This window comes from Schistocerca nitens, chromosome 6, assembly GCF_023898315.1.
Source record: "Schistocerca nitens isolate TAMUIC-IGC-003100 chromosome 6, iqSchNite1.1, whole genome shotgun sequence".
Taxonomy (NCBI): Eukaryota; Metazoa; Arthropoda; class Insecta; order Orthoptera; family Acrididae; genus Schistocerca; species Schistocerca nitens.
This window is the reverse complement of record NC_064619.1, coordinates 127,389,579-127,407,632: the sequence shown is the minus strand read 5'-3', so window position 1 is coordinate 127,407,632 and position 18,054 is coordinate 127,389,579.

Genomic DNA, 18,054 nt, shown 5'->3' with positions numbered 1-18,054 from the left:
GTCAGTATCTGCAACTTGTTATCTGCCGCGATATTAAGGCAACTGTTGTGCCCATTTTCTTATTTTGCACATGGAAAGTTGTTCTTTCTTTACATACTCGATAACTTTTGAAGATAAGAGTAAAGACATACACTTCTTGTTCGTGTTAAATGCTTCTCAATAACCGCCAAAAACCGTGTTCCGCGTGACTCCGATGACGTTGGCAGCACCCATATCACTCCCGCCGTTATACGTACACGTGGCAATGGAGGTGAAGCTGACCTCTGCCGGCTGAATTTGGCTTTCCCTTTTACCACCTCGTCCACATCTTTCCGTGAAAAGTCTAAATGTAGGCACTGACAACTGATGCACCATTAAAATCATTTTATAAGTTATTCAATTCAATTAAAAACAGCACAAGATTCTGTTTTTAAAAAGAAAAACTGTTTTTGAATATCCGGGTAAATAAAATATATATGTCGATATTAATTACATAGCACGTCACCAACACAAAAGGGATAAATGTTAACGTCCCGTCGATGACGAAATCGTTAGACACGGGAAAGACTCGCCCTTTGCGTACTATCTCTTCCTGAAATCTTCGTTTTCCATGGCTTGAAGCGTTTATGAAATATTAGTTGTGGAGTGGAACAGCCTTTACGTATTTGATCCCATAAAGCTTCCTGGAGCACATGTGGCATTACATCTGTTTCTTACGGTTACTCAAAGTGCTGGATGATCTACTGGATTCCATCCACTAAGATCTTTATTGTTAAGCAGCGCAATAATCAAATGTATCTGTGATCGAAGCATCAACAACCGTCTACTGAACGTACCGGAAATGATCTGTTGAAGCCTGAAACTGATTCCATCATGTCTATAAATATTTTGTCAAAATTAAAATGTTATTGAAATTTACTGCAGGCCTGTTTCGGCTTTTAACTCAAGTTTTTAAAAAACAGAGCGCCAATGGAATTATGATTTTCAGTAATAAACTTCCAAAGATTCCTAGCGATTGTGAAACTCAGCGCAAGGAAAATGATTATAGAATTGAAACAACACCTACGTTTCCGAAAGCTAAATGGATGTATTACGGTAATACCGTCCACACTAACTCTGCTGTCTCAGTTTACCAATAACCGCGAACTAGCATTTCAACTGAAATGTATGACACATTACCCGTAACTTTTCTTAGCGAATGATTCTCCTGTTATCCAACAGCAAGCACTGATCACCTTTCACAAGTACTGTAGTTTGCATCCTCGAAGGCAAAATAGATAAAAAAAACACCCAGTCTTCACTGACGAACGGAACCCTTAAGAAGGAAACTAAAGATTGATTTTTGCTGGACAGGAACAAGTCATTGGAACTAACGCCACTGAAGCCAGAATCGAGAAATCAGCAAAAGACCCGCGGCGCAGACTCTGCAAAGAAGCTGACGAAACAACTGTTGCAAAAAGATTGCCCAGACTGGTCACAAGCAGAGCCACAATGATTTAACTGGAACTCAGTCCACAGTTACCATCTGCCAGTGGCAAAAGTAATCTGTCGAAAACGACCAGCCAAATTACTGTGGGACTTCCGACTTCAGACATAACGGATGCTGGAACACAACAGACGAGACATCATAATTTTGAAGGAAAAAGGGTGTGGATAATTGACAGTGCCATTTCAGGTGATAACAGAATTGACTAAACAACTTAATAACTTGCCAGATACGTCACTTGTAAATCGATCTGCAGCGACTTTGGCATATACCAAAGTTGTCCCGGCGGTTCACATGTGTGTGAATTCCTGAGGGACCAAACTGCTGAGGTCATCGGTCCTTAAACTTATACACTACTTAAACTAACTTATGTTAAGAATAACACACACACCCATGCCCGAGGGAGTACTCGAACCTCCGGCAGGAGGAGCAGTGCAATCCGTGACATGGCGCCTCAAACCGAGCGGGCACTCCGCTCGGCTCCGATGCCAAATGCAAAATGCCACGTTATTAGGATCTGCGGGAATTATCCGCCGAGATGCTGCATCACGCAGTCCTAGACGCGTGGGAAGTATCCGACTAGTGGTAACGTACGAAATGACCACAGTGAACTCATTTTCTGCATTTACTGTTCTAAACAGCAAGTGCAGTAATAACAGTCTATAGACAGTATAGCGTATTTGCGAGTGCTTCCCGATACTGTATGATCACGTGAAACGTCCCCTTTGAACTATTTATACATGACTGTGCTTAAACTGACACACAGCACAGCCAGTGATTTTCATACAGAGCGCTACGTAACGTTGCCAATAAGAAAACATAAACAGCCTACTTACACACGTTACAACAAGGACCGTGCCATCCGTAGAAGTGTCCACACGTGAGCGACGGCCGCAGTGCGAAGCGCCGCAAACAATCACTGGCGCATTCGACTGATATCTGCTTCCGGCCCAAACATTTTTCTTTTTTTAAAAAAAAATGTTATTTAGTTTCAGGCAGTCAGCATTCGAAGAGGGCAGACAGACTCGACCTTACTCTTCATGCCGGCATCCAGGTCAGAGAACATGGTGTTATAATTCAGGCTCCCCGAAGTTGCGTCCATACAAACTGCAGAAATTCCAACGATTCTAGGGAGGCTTCAATAGGCAAAAGAAGTTCAAGAAAAAACAATAATCATTTTATCAGATTCACGCTCATCATTGATGTTGTTAAAATATTACGGCGTCAACAACACCATACTATAAAGGACTAGAATCGGGACCTGATGGAACGGAAACCTGAATCTGTCTTACGAAATTAAAGGGAACCACTATTCGGCGGTGGTACCCAATCTCCCATCACTTCCTTGGCACCAAAATTACTTTATAGTGACACTTCACAGCGACAAAGGCGTGCCCTCTATTTCATCAGGGAAGAATATGTCAACATCTATACCACCCAACATGATCCCACCTTCCCCATGTGAATTCGGCAGTGAGGAAGATGTTAACCACCATTTCTTCGGCTGCGACAGAGGATATCAAGAATGTATGGTACTAGAGCAGAGTGTAATGTCCTCTGGCAATGCATTACCAACGAACAGTCAAACTCTTTTAGAGACAGAAGAACTAAAAATGTAGTATGCTTCCTGTTAACAAAACTCCTTGCATATTAATGAATTTTTTAATCTTCCTAGAGAGTGGATCCAGTTTCAGAAAAATTAATGTAATTTTTAATTGTTATTATAATGGTAGTTGTATCACATGCTTCCCTTCACCGGTTTTAGGTGGTTACCCATTAAATGTTAAGTCATTCTAAGGCTGACTGTATGAAGCCGTTAATAAAGGAAACAGCAGAGGTGGTGTTCTTGAAGATTTACCAAAAACATGAACATATCTAACCATTTATTGGTGTGGAGATAGCCATCTAAGTCTTGAACTGTACTCTGATTTTAACGAAGAACATAGCAGCTGTCCGGACTGGCCTGACCTCCGACTAGCATCGATGCCCGAGGCTGCACTTGTGTTGGCAGCTCTAATAACGGCTGCGTAACAGCTCGAGTAACTTTGGCAACCCTTTTGGATATCTTAACTACGCACTTGTTGCGCCAACGACAACTTTCCCATAATGTTAATCCATTCATTTAATTATTTCTTTTATTGTGTTCATCTTACATCTACAGACTTCGCTTTTCGCACACACTCAAATGGAAAGAACTGATACGGTAGCACGTTGCGGCCTACCCGATCAGTCAACTTCCTCTGTGACGCTAAAAGAGCACGTGCTTTCTCGCACCGAAAGCAACGCCACTTGATAACAATGGTCCCCCATTCTGCTGTAGGTGTACGCGCACGTGGTCTCAGCGAAGGCGGATGTACGGCGCAACATTTCCTATGCCCCACCATGTAGCACACCGCGCCATTCACCTGCACTTCAGTTCACTAAACTACAGACGCTTGTCACCGTTACATTTCAAATTTAATTGTTGGTACTTTAAAAGAAGAGCCTTCTTCTTCCTATTTAGCAGCTAGCAAAGAACTTGAAAAAGTAAATCATTCTACGATCGCCAGATTTGTGAATGAGGGTATTAGAAAAATATTTCCAGAATCTTCTGAAGATGAAAGGGTGTTCGTGCATATTTCAGATGCTGCTCCCTATGTAATCAAAGCCCTCCGAGTATTTTATTCCAATTTGATTCATATGACGTGCTTTGCTCATGGAGTACATCGCCTTGCTGAAGAAGTAAGTCGCATGTTTTTGAATGTAATTGAACTGATTTCATCCACAAAGAAAATGTTTCTAAAGGCCCCTACTCGCATCAAGACCCACAAAGAAAAACTACCAAATGTGCCTTTCCCTCCGGAATCAGTGGTAACTCGTGGGGGTACGTGGGTCGAAACTGTGTTGTTTTACAATGAACATTTCGAGGCTATTAAAGAGGGAGTAAACGACTTCGATAGTGCAGAGGCTTTGGATGTTTGCCAGTGCAAGGAAGCTTTTAATTCTGGTATTAAAAAAGGCATTGCTGTGTTTAGCACCCACATCGATGAAATGGAACTTGAAATGCAATAATTCGTGTAGAATATGAATTAAAAAGGACTCCTTTGTTTTCGTGTTTGGCTTTTATACCTGTTAAGAATTTTAAGCTTTTGTATACAACATAATTACAAAATTTCAGAATATACAACTGTTTCCGTCTTTCCGTTACTGTGTTGTAACAGTATGAACTGGTTTTCTGAACGGATCCAGCAGCTAGGGAGACAAAATACAACTGACTATGCAACATACGTTGTATACATGGAAGCACCCTGGAGATACTAAAAGGTATCAGATAGATTATATAATGGTAAGACACAGATTCAGGAACCAGGTTTTAAATTGTAAGACATTTCCAGGGGCAGATGTGGACTCTGACCACAATCTATTGGTTGTGAAGTGTAGAGTAAAACTGAAGAAACTGCAAAAAGGTGGGAATTTAAGGAGATGGGACCTGGATGAACTGACTAAACCAGAGGTTGTACAGAGTTTCAGGGAGAGCATAAGGGAACAATTGACACGAATGGGGGAAAGAAATACAGTAGAAGAAGAATGGATAGCTTTGAGGGATTAAATAGTGAAGGCAGCAGAGGATCAAATAGGTAAAAAGACGAGGGCTAGTAGAAACCCTTGGGTAACGGAAGAAATATTGAATTTAATTGATGAAAGGAGAAAATATAAAAATGCAGTAAATGAAGCAGGCAAAAAGGAATACAAACGTCTCAAAAATGAGATCGATAGGAAGTGCAAAATGGCTAAGCAGGGATGGCTAGAGGACAAATGTAAGAATGTAGAGGCTTGTCTCACTAGGGGTAAGATAGATACTGCCTACAGGAAAATTAAAGAGACCTATGGAGAAAGGAGAACCACTTGCATGAGTATCAAGAGCTATGATGGAAACCCAGTTCTAAGCAAAGAAGGGAAAACAGAAAGGTGGACGGAGTATATAGAGGGCCTACACAAGGGCGATGTACTTCAGGACAATATTGTGGAAATGGAAGAGGATGTAGATGAAGATGAAATGGGAGATACGATATTGCGTGAAGAGTTTGACAGAGCACTGAAAGACCTGAGTCGAAACAAGGCCCCCGGAGTAGCCAACACTCCATTAGAACTACTGACAACCTTGGGAGAGCTAGTCCTGACGGAACTCTACCATCTGGTGAGCAAGATGTATGAAACAGGCGAAATACCCTCAGACTTCAAGAATAATATAATAATTCCAATCCCAAAGAAAGCAGGTGTTGACAAATGTGAAAATTACCGAACTATCAGTTTAATAAGTCACGGCTGCAAAATACTAAAGCGGATTCTTTACAGATGAGTGGAAAAACTAATAGAAGCCGAGCTCGGGGAAGATCAGTTTGGATTCCGTAGAAATGTTGGAACACGTGAGGCAATACTGACCCTACGACTTATCTTAGAAGCTAGATTAAGAAAAGGCAAACCTACGTTTCTAGCACTTGTAGACTTAGAGAAGGCTTTTGACAATGTTGACTGGAATACGCTCTTTCAAATTCTGAAGGTGGCAGGGGTAAAATACAGGGAGCGAAAGGCTATTTACAATTTGTACAGAAACCAGATGGCAGTTATAAGAGTCGAGGGACATGAAAGGGAAGCAGTGGTTGGGAAGGGAGTGAGACAGGGTTGTAGTCTCTCCCCGATGTTATTCAATCTTTATATTGAGCGAGCAGTGAAGGAAACAAAAGAAAAATTCGGTGTAGGTATTAAAATCCATGGAGAAGAAATAAAAACTTTGAAGTTCGCCGATGACATTGTAATTCTGTCAGACACAGCAAAGGACTTGGAAGAGCAGTTGAATGGAATGGACAGTGTCTTGAAAGGCGGGTATAAGATGAACATCAACAAAAGCAAAACGAGGATAATGGAATGTAGTCGAATTAAGTCGGGTGATGCTGAGGGTATTTGATTAGGAAATGAGACACTTAAAGTAGTAAAGGAGTTTTGCTACTTGGGGAGCAAAATAACTGATGATGGTCGAAGTAGAGAGGATATAAAATGTAGACTGGCAATGGCAAGGAAAGTGTTTCTGAAGAAGAGAAATTTGTTAACATCGAGTATAGATTTAAGTGTCAGGAAGTCGTTTCTGAAAGTATTTGTATGGAGTGTAGCCATGTATGGAAGTGAAACATGGACAATAAATAGTTTGGACAAGAAGAGAATAGAAGCTTTTGAAATGTGGTGATACAGAAGAATGCTGAAGATTAGGTGGGTAGATCACGTAACTAATGAGGAGGTATTGAATAGGATTGGGGAGAAGAGAAGTTTGTGGCACAACTTGACTACAAGAAGGGATCGGTTGGTAGGACATGTGTTAAGGCATCAAGGGATCACCAATTTAGTATTGGAGGGCAGTGTGGAGGGTAAAAATCATAGAGGGAGACCAAGAGATGAATATATTAAGCAAATTCAGAAGGTACTGGGAGATGAAGAAGCTTGCACAGGACAGAGTAGCATGGAGAGCTGCATCAAACCAGTCTCAGAACTGAAGACCACAACAACAACATGCAACATACAACTGAGTATGCGAGAAGCGGTCTAATTCTAAACCAATTCCAACATATCTGAATGTCTGACCTTGAGTCCGTTTATTGTTACTGCAAAGAAAGCCTTCATTGGGAACTTAAGTCGCTTAAAATGAGTGGGTAGCTCGACTGCGGTCTTCGGCATACTTGATATGAGGGAGGCCTTTCTAGCTGCTGGATCCGTGAGGATAATGTCTGACCTTGAGTCTGTTTATTGTTACTGCAAAGAAAGCCATCATTGGGAACTTAAGTCACTTAAAATGAGTGGGTAGCTCGACTGGGGTCTTTGGCATACTTGATATGAGGGAGGCCTTTCTAGCTGCTGGATCCGTGAGGATAATAGCTTCAATTGAATTGTCTCGCTAGCCTGATTAGATAGAACTTTCCTAACATACATAACAACATATCTGAATGTCTGACCTTGAGTCCGTTTATTGTTACTGCAAAGAAAGCCTTCATTGGGAACTTAAGTCGCTTAAAATGAGTGGGTAGCTCGACTGGGGTCTTCGGCATACTTGATATGAGGGAGGCCTTTCTAGCTGCTGGATCCGTGAGGATAATAGCTTCAATTGAAAGTCGCTTAAAATGAGTGGGTAGCTCGACTGGGGTCTTCGGCATACTTGATATGAGGGAGGCCTTTCTAGCTGCTGAATCCGTGAGGATAATGTCTGACCTTGACTCCGTTTATTGTTACTGCAAAGAAAGCCTTCATTGGGAACTTAAGTCGCTTAAAATGAGTGGGTAGCTCGACTGGGGTCTTCGGCATACTTGATATGAGGGAGGCCTTTCTAGCTGCTGGATCCGTGAGGATAATAGCTTCAATTGAAAGTCGCTTAAAATGAGTGGGTAGCTCGACTGGGGTCTTCGGCATACTTGATATGAGGGAGGCCTTTCTAGCTGCTAGATCCGTGAGGATAATAGCTTCAATTGAATTGGGAACTTAAGTCGCTTAAAATGAGTGGGTAGCTCGACTGGGGTCTTCGGCATACTTGATAGGTTTCTGTTAAGACCGACTGCGAGAAAGAAAACAAACCATCACATTGTTGTGAATACAATTTTTGTGTAAAATTATACATACGGAGAAACAATATACATAGGAGAAACAATTTGTCTAAATATTTAAATTCCCTGCTATCGCACTTAAAACCGACTACGAGGAATAAAACGAAACCGCACATTTTCACAGCACAGCGTTTTCTTTCTCGAAGTCGGTTTTAACAGAAAAGCTGTACAGTGTTGTTTATTAGAGTCCCGTGTAAAAATACAGTATAAGTAAATCAATCAAGAAATTTTCAAGACTTTTGCTACCAGCTTTCCCCAGTATCTGTCAGAACGTTTATTTGAGTATTGTGTTAAAATTTGAAGAAAATCAGTCAAGAACTTTTCGATATTTTTGGAAACAACGTTTCCGCTTTATATATTAGTATAGGTTAATGTTGTTCATGATGTCGGTCAGCAAACCATCATCAGACAACATTTCAGGCAGAGGTGACCATGGTTTCGAGGTAACGCCCAGTGGTATCAGTCCCATGCTGAACGAGTTCCACTCGTGAAAGCATTGCAAGCACCAACTTCCAGAAGAATTAAATTCGTATCTATTAAAGACAAGGTTTATCAACACTTTTTACCCACCATTTTTTGCACTATAGTTCCTTCAATACAAGTATAAAACTCCTAAATCTCACCACACATATGTCGGAATCGTTCCTTGCCCATTCCTGTTCAAATGAGATAGTGTTTAGTCCCAAACAAACACAGTATGGAAGAAATAATAGTCTCCTTTTCTACACCATAACACAAGTACGTGTATCTGACAAGCAATTTATCTTCGTTGCTAATGTCTACCCCAGTGGTCGCCAGAAAGAGGCCCGCGGCCATATGTGGCCCGAATCAAGTTTTCCCGCAGCTCGCGCTCTCAGCCGTATTTTATAATAATATGCATCAAGCAATTAACAGGCATATCCGGAAACGTGAACTAAGGTTAAGAGCTTCTTAAGAGCGCATTTTTCTTGCTCAGTAACAAATAAGAATAGTCAGAGACAGCAATATTTTAAGATCTGCTTAATTTTCGTTGACGTCGGTGAATTCGGCCCTGAGCTAATTAAAATTTGCTGCTTCCGTCAGGGACAGAGTGGTATGTAGCGCGGCCACTGGAGGGTTAATCGTAGTGAGAGGCGGAGCATTTCATTGTCTGTCTTCGAATGCTGACAGCTGACGAGCGCGCGCAACTAGCGCCGCTCAGCTGCTACGGTGCAAACGTCAAACCAAAACAATACGAATTCGTGACTGAGGATTATAAAGACGGTCATCTTCAAATGTAGTATATGTTAAAATGAAATCAAATTAAGGCTGTTGTACCACATGCAACCAGCAAAAGAAAAATGCCATTCAAAACATTTAGTAAACATTAGTGATCGTGTCTCATATTGCGGTAAAAGTGGCCGTTACATATTTTTTGCCCTGAACAGCGCTGCTACCTGCCGAGAAGTGGTCGGTTTAATTCTAACTTACATCGGCGTTGTTCTCAGTGAGAATGACGGAGAAAGCTTGTTCTGTTCTGTTTTTAGTAAAAGCGTTTTTGTTTTTGAGTCGTTTATTTATATTCTTGTTATCTCACTTGTACGGAGAGCAATAATATTTAGGATAAATTTTTTCACCATATCAATGTCTGAATAATATCTTCTTCGTTATTTACTTTAGTTTGATAGTTCTGTGGATCACGAATGCCAACATGGTCGGGAGAAGTGTCCGCACTACTCGATACTTCTAAAATAAAACACACATAATACAACAGCAATAACTGACTTCTAAACCTTTCATACACAAAGCTATCATTCGCCTTTCTATTCCTTTGTGACAATTTTGAATTAATTAAGTTATATTACTGAAAACCGTCTGTGTTGTGTTATATTTTTCCTTAAAACAATCGTAAGCGGTCTGCTGTAGTGACCGTTAGGTATTCTTTCAAAAACTAGAGCTGAAGAGGCCTAGAAAATGTGCCCGGAGATAAAAAAACATAGTATCCTGTTGTGATGCCACTGGCCACAATACCCATTAGGTAGCGAAAGTTTGAGTACGTAAGCCTTCAGAAAAATGCACATAGTTCCAATATATTATTCCCCCCCCCCCCCCGTCCTTCCCATTCCCTAAGCGGCCCGACGAGTTGTCGCCTTAACAACGTCAATATTGGCTGACAACCACTGGGCTATCCGAATGTGAGAAGCGAAGATTGTAAGACTTGTGACTCTCGGAAGTACACCTGCATCCACACCCTGAAAAGCATTGTCGACTGCAAGGCAGAGGGTGCCTAGCACTGTTATCATATATTGAGCTTCCTTCCCGTTCTGTTCGCGTATGGTCAGCAGATCGAGAGTCTGCTTAAATGAATCTGCGCACGCTGTATTTAGTCGAATCTTGCCTTTGCGTTACGTAGGCGGTTGCAGTATTTTCCTAGATTGCTCAATAAATATTGATTGCTGAGAGACTTCGTAAGTAGGCTTTGGCCGGATACCTGGTGTCTATCAACAAGTTCCGTCCAATTCAGGTTTTCGGCATTTCCACGACGCTCTCGCTCGACTGAAACAAACCTGTTCGTGGTGTGGGTCCAACACACTTGAGCAGCATCTTACGATGGGTCGCACTGGTGTTTCGTAAACAATCTCCTTTGTAGACGTACTGCATTTCCCCAGTATGCTACAAATTATCGAACTTTGCGGGCTGCTTTAACTACAATCGAATTTATATGATCATTCCACTTCATATCCAAAGAAATAGTTTCGCCCATGTATTTGTATGCGTAGACTGATCAGTTGTGCTTAATTGATATTGTCTTTTCTGAAGTGCATGATTTAACATTTCTGAACGCAACATGCCATTTTTCAAGCCTTGCTCTACTTTGAAATCCTGCCAAGATCTGACTGAATATTTGTGCAACTTTTTTCTGATAGTACTTCATTACAGATAACAGGAAAACGTTACTATTAATATTGTCTACCACGTCATTAATGGTCAGCAAAGGTTCCAGTGCACTCCCTTGAGGAACTCCTGAAGTTATTTACACATCTGTCGATGACTCTCCATCCGAGATAAAGTGCTGTGCCGTCCCTACAAGAACATTCTCAATCCAATCACAAATTTCTTTTAGTACTCCATGCGATCGTAGTTGCATTAACGAGCTTTGGCGTGGAACTTGCTGACATGCACTATCCGTGTGAGTGCTCGCGAAGGCCAGTGTCGGTCGATATCAATCAAATACCTCTGCTCGACCTGGTAACAAGACAAGTGTTGTGTAACTTTCGCAAGAGCCCGTTAACGCACTTGATTAGGGATCAGCCGCCCACGGCCGGCTGCGAGGAGATGAATGAACGACAGCTCGGCTTATCAGCCGCTGCGCACGCTACCTATGTGATTCTGAGAACGCTTCAGAGAAGTGTTAGGGACTTGCGTAAGGGAACGATAAGTTTCGAGACTCCCCGATGTAACTCTCCAAACGTTGCGTCCCTCTCGGCGTACCAGCGACAGATAACCGCCCAGCACCCCCAGAAACGCGACGACAAGGGACACTTGTGGACGCTACCGGAAGTGATTCGAGGCAAAAACAAACGTGGCAGATCTCAAAACTGGTTGCAACGGTCTTCCGACGCTTCGACTCTGGTTACATCTTGTTTCCACAGCTTTGCGAGTACGGGCTGTAACACACACGGACTAGCAAGTTCTCTGCCGCCGCCCGTGAAAGGTTCGGCGATCGCCGCGTGATATCCCATCGCTGTGCTGCATACACTATACCGTACTGTTTGGGATGCCATCCATTTACGTCGTGTTCCTATGTTCACACTCCGAAAATGCGTCTATGACAGTGTTAACGAGTCGTCTTTGTTGACAGTAACTAACTCCGTGGCTGTGCTCTTGGATTATCCGACTTGAAATAACCCTAAGTCTTTTCGTTAGTTGTTAGTTCTCAGAACAAAGGTGGGTGAGAAAAGTTGTGAGACCGACAACACTGCGAGCGACCTGGCAACTACACTCCTGGAAATGGAAAAAAGAACACATTGACACCGGTGTGTCAGACCCACCATACTTGCTCCGGACACTGCGAGAGGGCTGTACAAGCAATGATCACACGCACGGCACAGCGGACACACCAGGAACCGCGGTGTTGGCCGTCGAATGGCGCTAGCTGCGCAGCATTTGTGCACCGCCGCCGTCAGTGTCAGCCAGTTTGCCGTGACATACGGAGCTCCATCGCAGTCTTTAACACTGGTAGCATGCCGCGACAGCGTGGACATGAACCGTATGTGCAGTTGACGGACTGTGAGCGAGGGCGTATAGTGGGCATGCGGGAGGCCGGGTGGACGTACCGCCGAATTGCTCAACACGTGGGGCGTGAGGTCTCCACAGTACATCGATGTTGTCGCCACTGGTCGGCGGAAGGTGCACGTGCCCGTCGACCTGGGACCGGACCGCAGCGACGCACGGATGCACGCCAAGACCGTAGGATCCTACGCAGTGCCGTAGGGGACCGCACCGCCACTTCCCAGCAAATTAGGGACACTGTTGCTCCTGGGGTATCGGCGAGGACCATTCGCAACCGTCTCCATGAAGCTGGGCTACGGTCCCGCACACCGTTAGGCCGTCTTCCGCTCACGCCCCAACATCGTGCAGCCCGCCTCCAGTGGTGTCGCGACAGGCGTGAATGGAGGGACGAATGGAGACGTGTCGTCTTCAGCGATGAGAGTCGCTTCTGCCTTGGTGCCAATGATGGTCGTATGCGTGTTTGGCGCCGTGCAGGTGAGCGCCACAATCAGGACTGCATACGACCGAGGCACACAGGGCCAACACCCGGCATCATGGTGTGGGGAGCGATCTCCTACACTGGCCGTACACCACTGGTGATCGTCGAGGGGACACTGAATAGTGCACGGTACATCCAAACCGTCATCGAACCCATCGTTCTACCATTCCTAGACCGGCAAGGGAACTTGCTGTTCCAACAGGACAATGCACGTCCGCATGTATCCCGTGCCACCCAACGTGCTCTAGAAGGTGTAAGTCAACTACCCTGGCCAGCAAGATCTCCGGATCTGTCCCCCATTGAGCATGTTTGGGACTGGATGAAGCGTCGTCTCACGCGGTCTGCACGTCCAGCACGAACGCTGGTCCAACTGAGGCGCCAGGTGGAAATGGCATGGCAAGCCGTTCCACAGGACTACATCCAGCATCTCTACGATCGTCTCCATGGGAGAATAGCAGCCTGCATTGCTGCGAAAGGTGGATATACACTGTACTAGTGCCGACATTGTGCATGCTCTGTTGCCTGTGTCTATGTGCCTGTGGGTCTGTCAGTGTGATCATGTGATGTATCTGACCCCAGGAATGTGTCAATAAAGTTTCCCGTTCCTGGGACAATGAACTCACGGTGTTCTTATTTCAATTTCCAGGAGTGTATATATAGTAGACTGTTGGTTCCAAACCTCGGGATAATTACCTCCTGAGGGGTCAAATGAAATCTTCTGATGAATACAAACTAAACGATTAGGTCTGTTTCAGTCACGGAAGTAAATTATTTTCTAATGATCATTACTATCATCACAATTTTGTAAGACTCTAATATTGATTATATAAATTATCAATAATTACGTTTCCTCAATTAGTAGTATTAATGCGGTGGAGGTTACGAGTTCCTCACATAGTCCAAGCACTATACACATTTGTTGTGCTCTGTCCGCACGTCGCTGATGATGAAAGTGCGACATATACGTAACAAAACCTAAATATCTCAAGCACATTTCTTCTCTAAGTTGTAGGTAGTACCTACAATAGTCCAGCAATGGCTTCGTTACTCGTTTCGAAACAGATACATGAATTACTTAACAGCGCGACACAGCAGTAGCTACATAAGGGCTACTATAGTGTTGTACACTGTATTATTATTATTGGCGTGGTCAGACACACCATATTAACAGCCCGAAGTCTTCCAATTTCCGCCAGTTCAGAAGAAAGGAGTGCAGCGATGAAGTGACTTATTTACTGTACTTACTGTATGTAAATCACTTCATCGTTGCACTCCTTTCTTCTGAACTGGCGGAAATTGGAAGACTTCGGGCTGTTAACACGGTGTGTCTGACTACACCGCCGGCCGGGGTGGCCAAGCGGTTAAAGGCGCTACAGTCTGGAACCGCGCGACCGCTACGGTCGCAGGTTCGAATCCTGCCTCGGGCATGGATGTGTGTGATGTCCTTAGGTTAGTTAAGTTTAAGTAGTTCTAAGTTCTAGGGGACTGATGACCTTAGAAGTTAAGTCCCATAGTGCTCAGAGCCATTTCTGACCACACCAATAACAATATTACCGTAGCTACTGCTGTCTCGCACTGTTAAGTAATTCATGTATCTGTTTCGAAACGACTAACGAAGCAATTTCTGGACTACTGCAGGTACTACCTACAACTTAGAGAAGAAACTTTCTTGAGATATTTAGCGTTTGTTACTTATATGTCGCACTTTTATCATCAGCGATGTACGGACAAAGCACAACATGTGTGTGTAGTGGGTGGACTATGTGAGGAACTCGTAACTTTCATCGCCAGTGTTCCAAGAAAAGTCTTTCATTCTAGAGTTTAGTTAGGTGCTAAAGTTGGTGATAATGGATAATGTGGGTGGCGGGGGGAGGGAGGGGCGACAGACGGCAGTGTAGGACACACATTTTAATTGTGGTTGCTTGTGCAGGTCAAGGAAGTGATGCAATGGAGAAAGGAGTAATGCAAGGGAAGTATGTTTTGTGTAAGTGTCTACCCTCACTGTGGATTGTTAGCTTTCTTATCTCAGAAGTAGTTGTTGGTAGCACTTGCAATGCACCATGAATTCCTTCGTCATTTATTCTAACACACACACAGTTTAGTTTGGTGCTACAGTTGGTGATAATGTGGGGGAGGGGGGCAACACACGGCAGGACGGGTGGGGGAGGTCTGGGACTACTGGGACTACTGTTGTAGACCGATGTGTTCGTCCCTTTCAGAGGTTCAATCCGAGTTTTATCTCCGTACATCCGTCACGTGATTTCTGAGAGCGCAGTCAGTGAAGTTGTGTTTTTGGGTGCAGTGGAATATAGTGCAACGTTATGCTATCAAGTTTTGTGTTAAACTTGGGGAATCTGCGAGTGAAGAGTTGAAACAGTCCCATGGGCAAAATTCCTTATGGAGAGTACAAGTTTTTCGCTGGCACGAATCATTTTCGGACGGCCGAGAACACGTTGAAGATGAACCTCGCTCAGCGAGACATTCAAATTCAAAAACCGACGAAAACGTCGAAAGTGTGCGTGCTCTTATGAGATCAGACCAAGAGTTTTGCAAAGATGTTCTTGAAAGGCTCAGGAAAAAGGTAATCGAGTGAAACCGAACACTGCAGGCAAAGAGGATGCTGCATCACGACAACGCCTCATGACGCACGGCCTCTTCCATCACGGAATTTTTGATCTCAAAAGGCTTTCTTATTGACTTGTTGTGACATTTTTCTTCTCCCGGAATTGAAAAATCTTTTACAATGGGACTCTGGAAAACATTCAGAAGAATGTGACCGACATGTGAAGGCGCTACCAGTTGACACTTTTCAGCAGCTGCTACCAAGATTGCGAACAACGACTCTGCCTCTGTGTAGCTGCCGAAGAAATCTACTTTGAAGGGAACAATATTGTTTGAAAAAGACGAAACTTTGTTAGACAAAAAACAGTCTCATTACTTCTCTGACGCACCTCGTATGTACCTATCAGAAGTTTGGGTTAGGTGAAGCAAATCGGACCAATGATTCGTTTTCGCAAACCACATCCACGTGTTCACATAATGCACACGCTCCTGGTGTAATAGATGAGTGTTTTCATAACCTCAATTGTCCAGCGACTTCATTTACCCTAGTAAACGCAACCATACTTCATCAGAAAAGACAGTATTTCAAGATCAATCTCTCCATCGTGCACAGACTGAAATAGCTAGTTGCAGTGCTGCTGTCGAGCGATTTCTGAGTTGGTCAGACCCCGAATTACCGTTACTTTGTGTGGTTTCATTTTGCACAGCCCTATGACAGACACTGCTGACACAACCAGTGTGGAGTGCTCAACGGTGCAAGCATTAGCTCTGACTTCTTTCCGACGCCACTCCACAGTCGTCTCGTTCTGATATGCCGCCCGTCAAAGTCCGTGTAACGGGCCGGGCCGTGTGGAATGATGAGACCCCCGCCGCGGTGCTAGTTACCCCGCCGTACGCGAGACACACTGTACTTTGCACGACTTTCCAATGATTTGAGGTAAGGTGCACCATAAAAATTCACGCCTTGTACGAGATTATCGGCTGGCCACGCTAAAGAAAATGTGTCGTCTCCAACGAAAGTCTTTCGACAGGCAATGGTTTCAACACCAGTAAATGTTATGACACAATAGCAAGCCAGATTCCGTAAAAAAAGTTAACTAACGTGACAACTCCCAAAGTTTAACAATGTTCTTCAACGCCACGTTAAAAGGGGGGGGGGGGAGGGAGAGGTCGTGAGGGGGGGCTAAGGGGCGCACAGGAACTTACGCTACTGTTCCTTCACTCTGTCTTTTTCTCTGAAAGAAATTTATTGCGCACAGGAACTTACGCTACTTTTCCTTCACTCTGTCTTTTTCTCTGAAAGAAATTTATTGCGCACAGGAACTTACGCTACTTTTCCTTCACTCTGTCTTTTTCTCTGAAAGAAATTTATTGCGCCGATAAAAAAAAGTTATTTCATCTGCTAGCCAGAGCAAAAAAATAGGTATTAAGTAACCGAAGCGATCAGTACGTAGAGACAATTTCTACAGCTCCAAACATAAATTTTCGACTAAAAATAAGCAATCAGTAGAGTAAAGGCAGAGATTTGCTGATACCTACCACCGAACTGTAGGCCACTTTTGTATCATTTTGCATTCTGCGTAAAAATGCCAACTTCCAGACAAGCTACTATTCCAGTCATGTATTAGAAGATTTTCTAAATCTGACATGTGCCACATCATCAGAGTACATCATTGTATTGTATGCTGAACAACAGACGAAACCTTTACATAAAAAATTTGAAACTGCAATTTTAAATTCTGTCAAATGAAGACTTTTTTCTAACGCATCTTGGTGTTTCTTTACAATCCCCAGTACGGATTCCCGACCCAGCACAATTACGCCGATGCGTTGTTTACGCACATAAATTACAGCGTCACCTCTGATGACAGCAACAGCGTATTAGCAAAACAAACTGTCACCGTTTATCCTGATAGGGATATTAATTCTATTACTTCATATATGTTTCTACGTAGAGAAGGTGAAATGGGAAGTGTGAGTATTGTAACATATATGATCTCACCTAAGCACTACTACGCACTTTTCAGTCAAACTAAATGATCTAAATGACGAGACACTTTGCAAAGCAAAACTAAAATCACGCTCTTTCAATATACGCTGAACAGTGACACACTTATAATTCGACATTAAAAAGATTCATATCTTTGGAAGTATATAGTTTCAAATATGTTGTTCGACTATTATACTGGACCGTGGTCAGCTGATATTGCAGCTGTTACTGTGACGGAGCCCCGACGCATGCACAGACCTGCTTCGGTATTGATCTTTTCCAGCTGCGCGGCTAGAATGCAGCTGCATGGGGAAGCTTCTCTCTAAATCTTCTCCTGTGTGTGTACCACCATGCCACTACTACCCAAGCGAACAGATGGAAAGTGGTGGCTGTAAGATGCTTCCTCTTAACCAGATTACGTCATTTTAGACGTTTGCGCGCGCACACACACACACACACACACAAACACACACGCATCCGCACACGTAGATTCATGAGGAATACCAGTAAGTGAAGATTGTCGAAGGAGACCACAACAATAAGCCACAAATACTTTTGAAAAGATTTTATTTTATTGCCCTACCGTTTCGAACAGCTATGCCCATCTCCCGAGGCTACATTTACTTTTGTGGCACAGGCCTTGTGAATGTCTTCAGTGACACTGTAATTGATGTACGTCTGCATA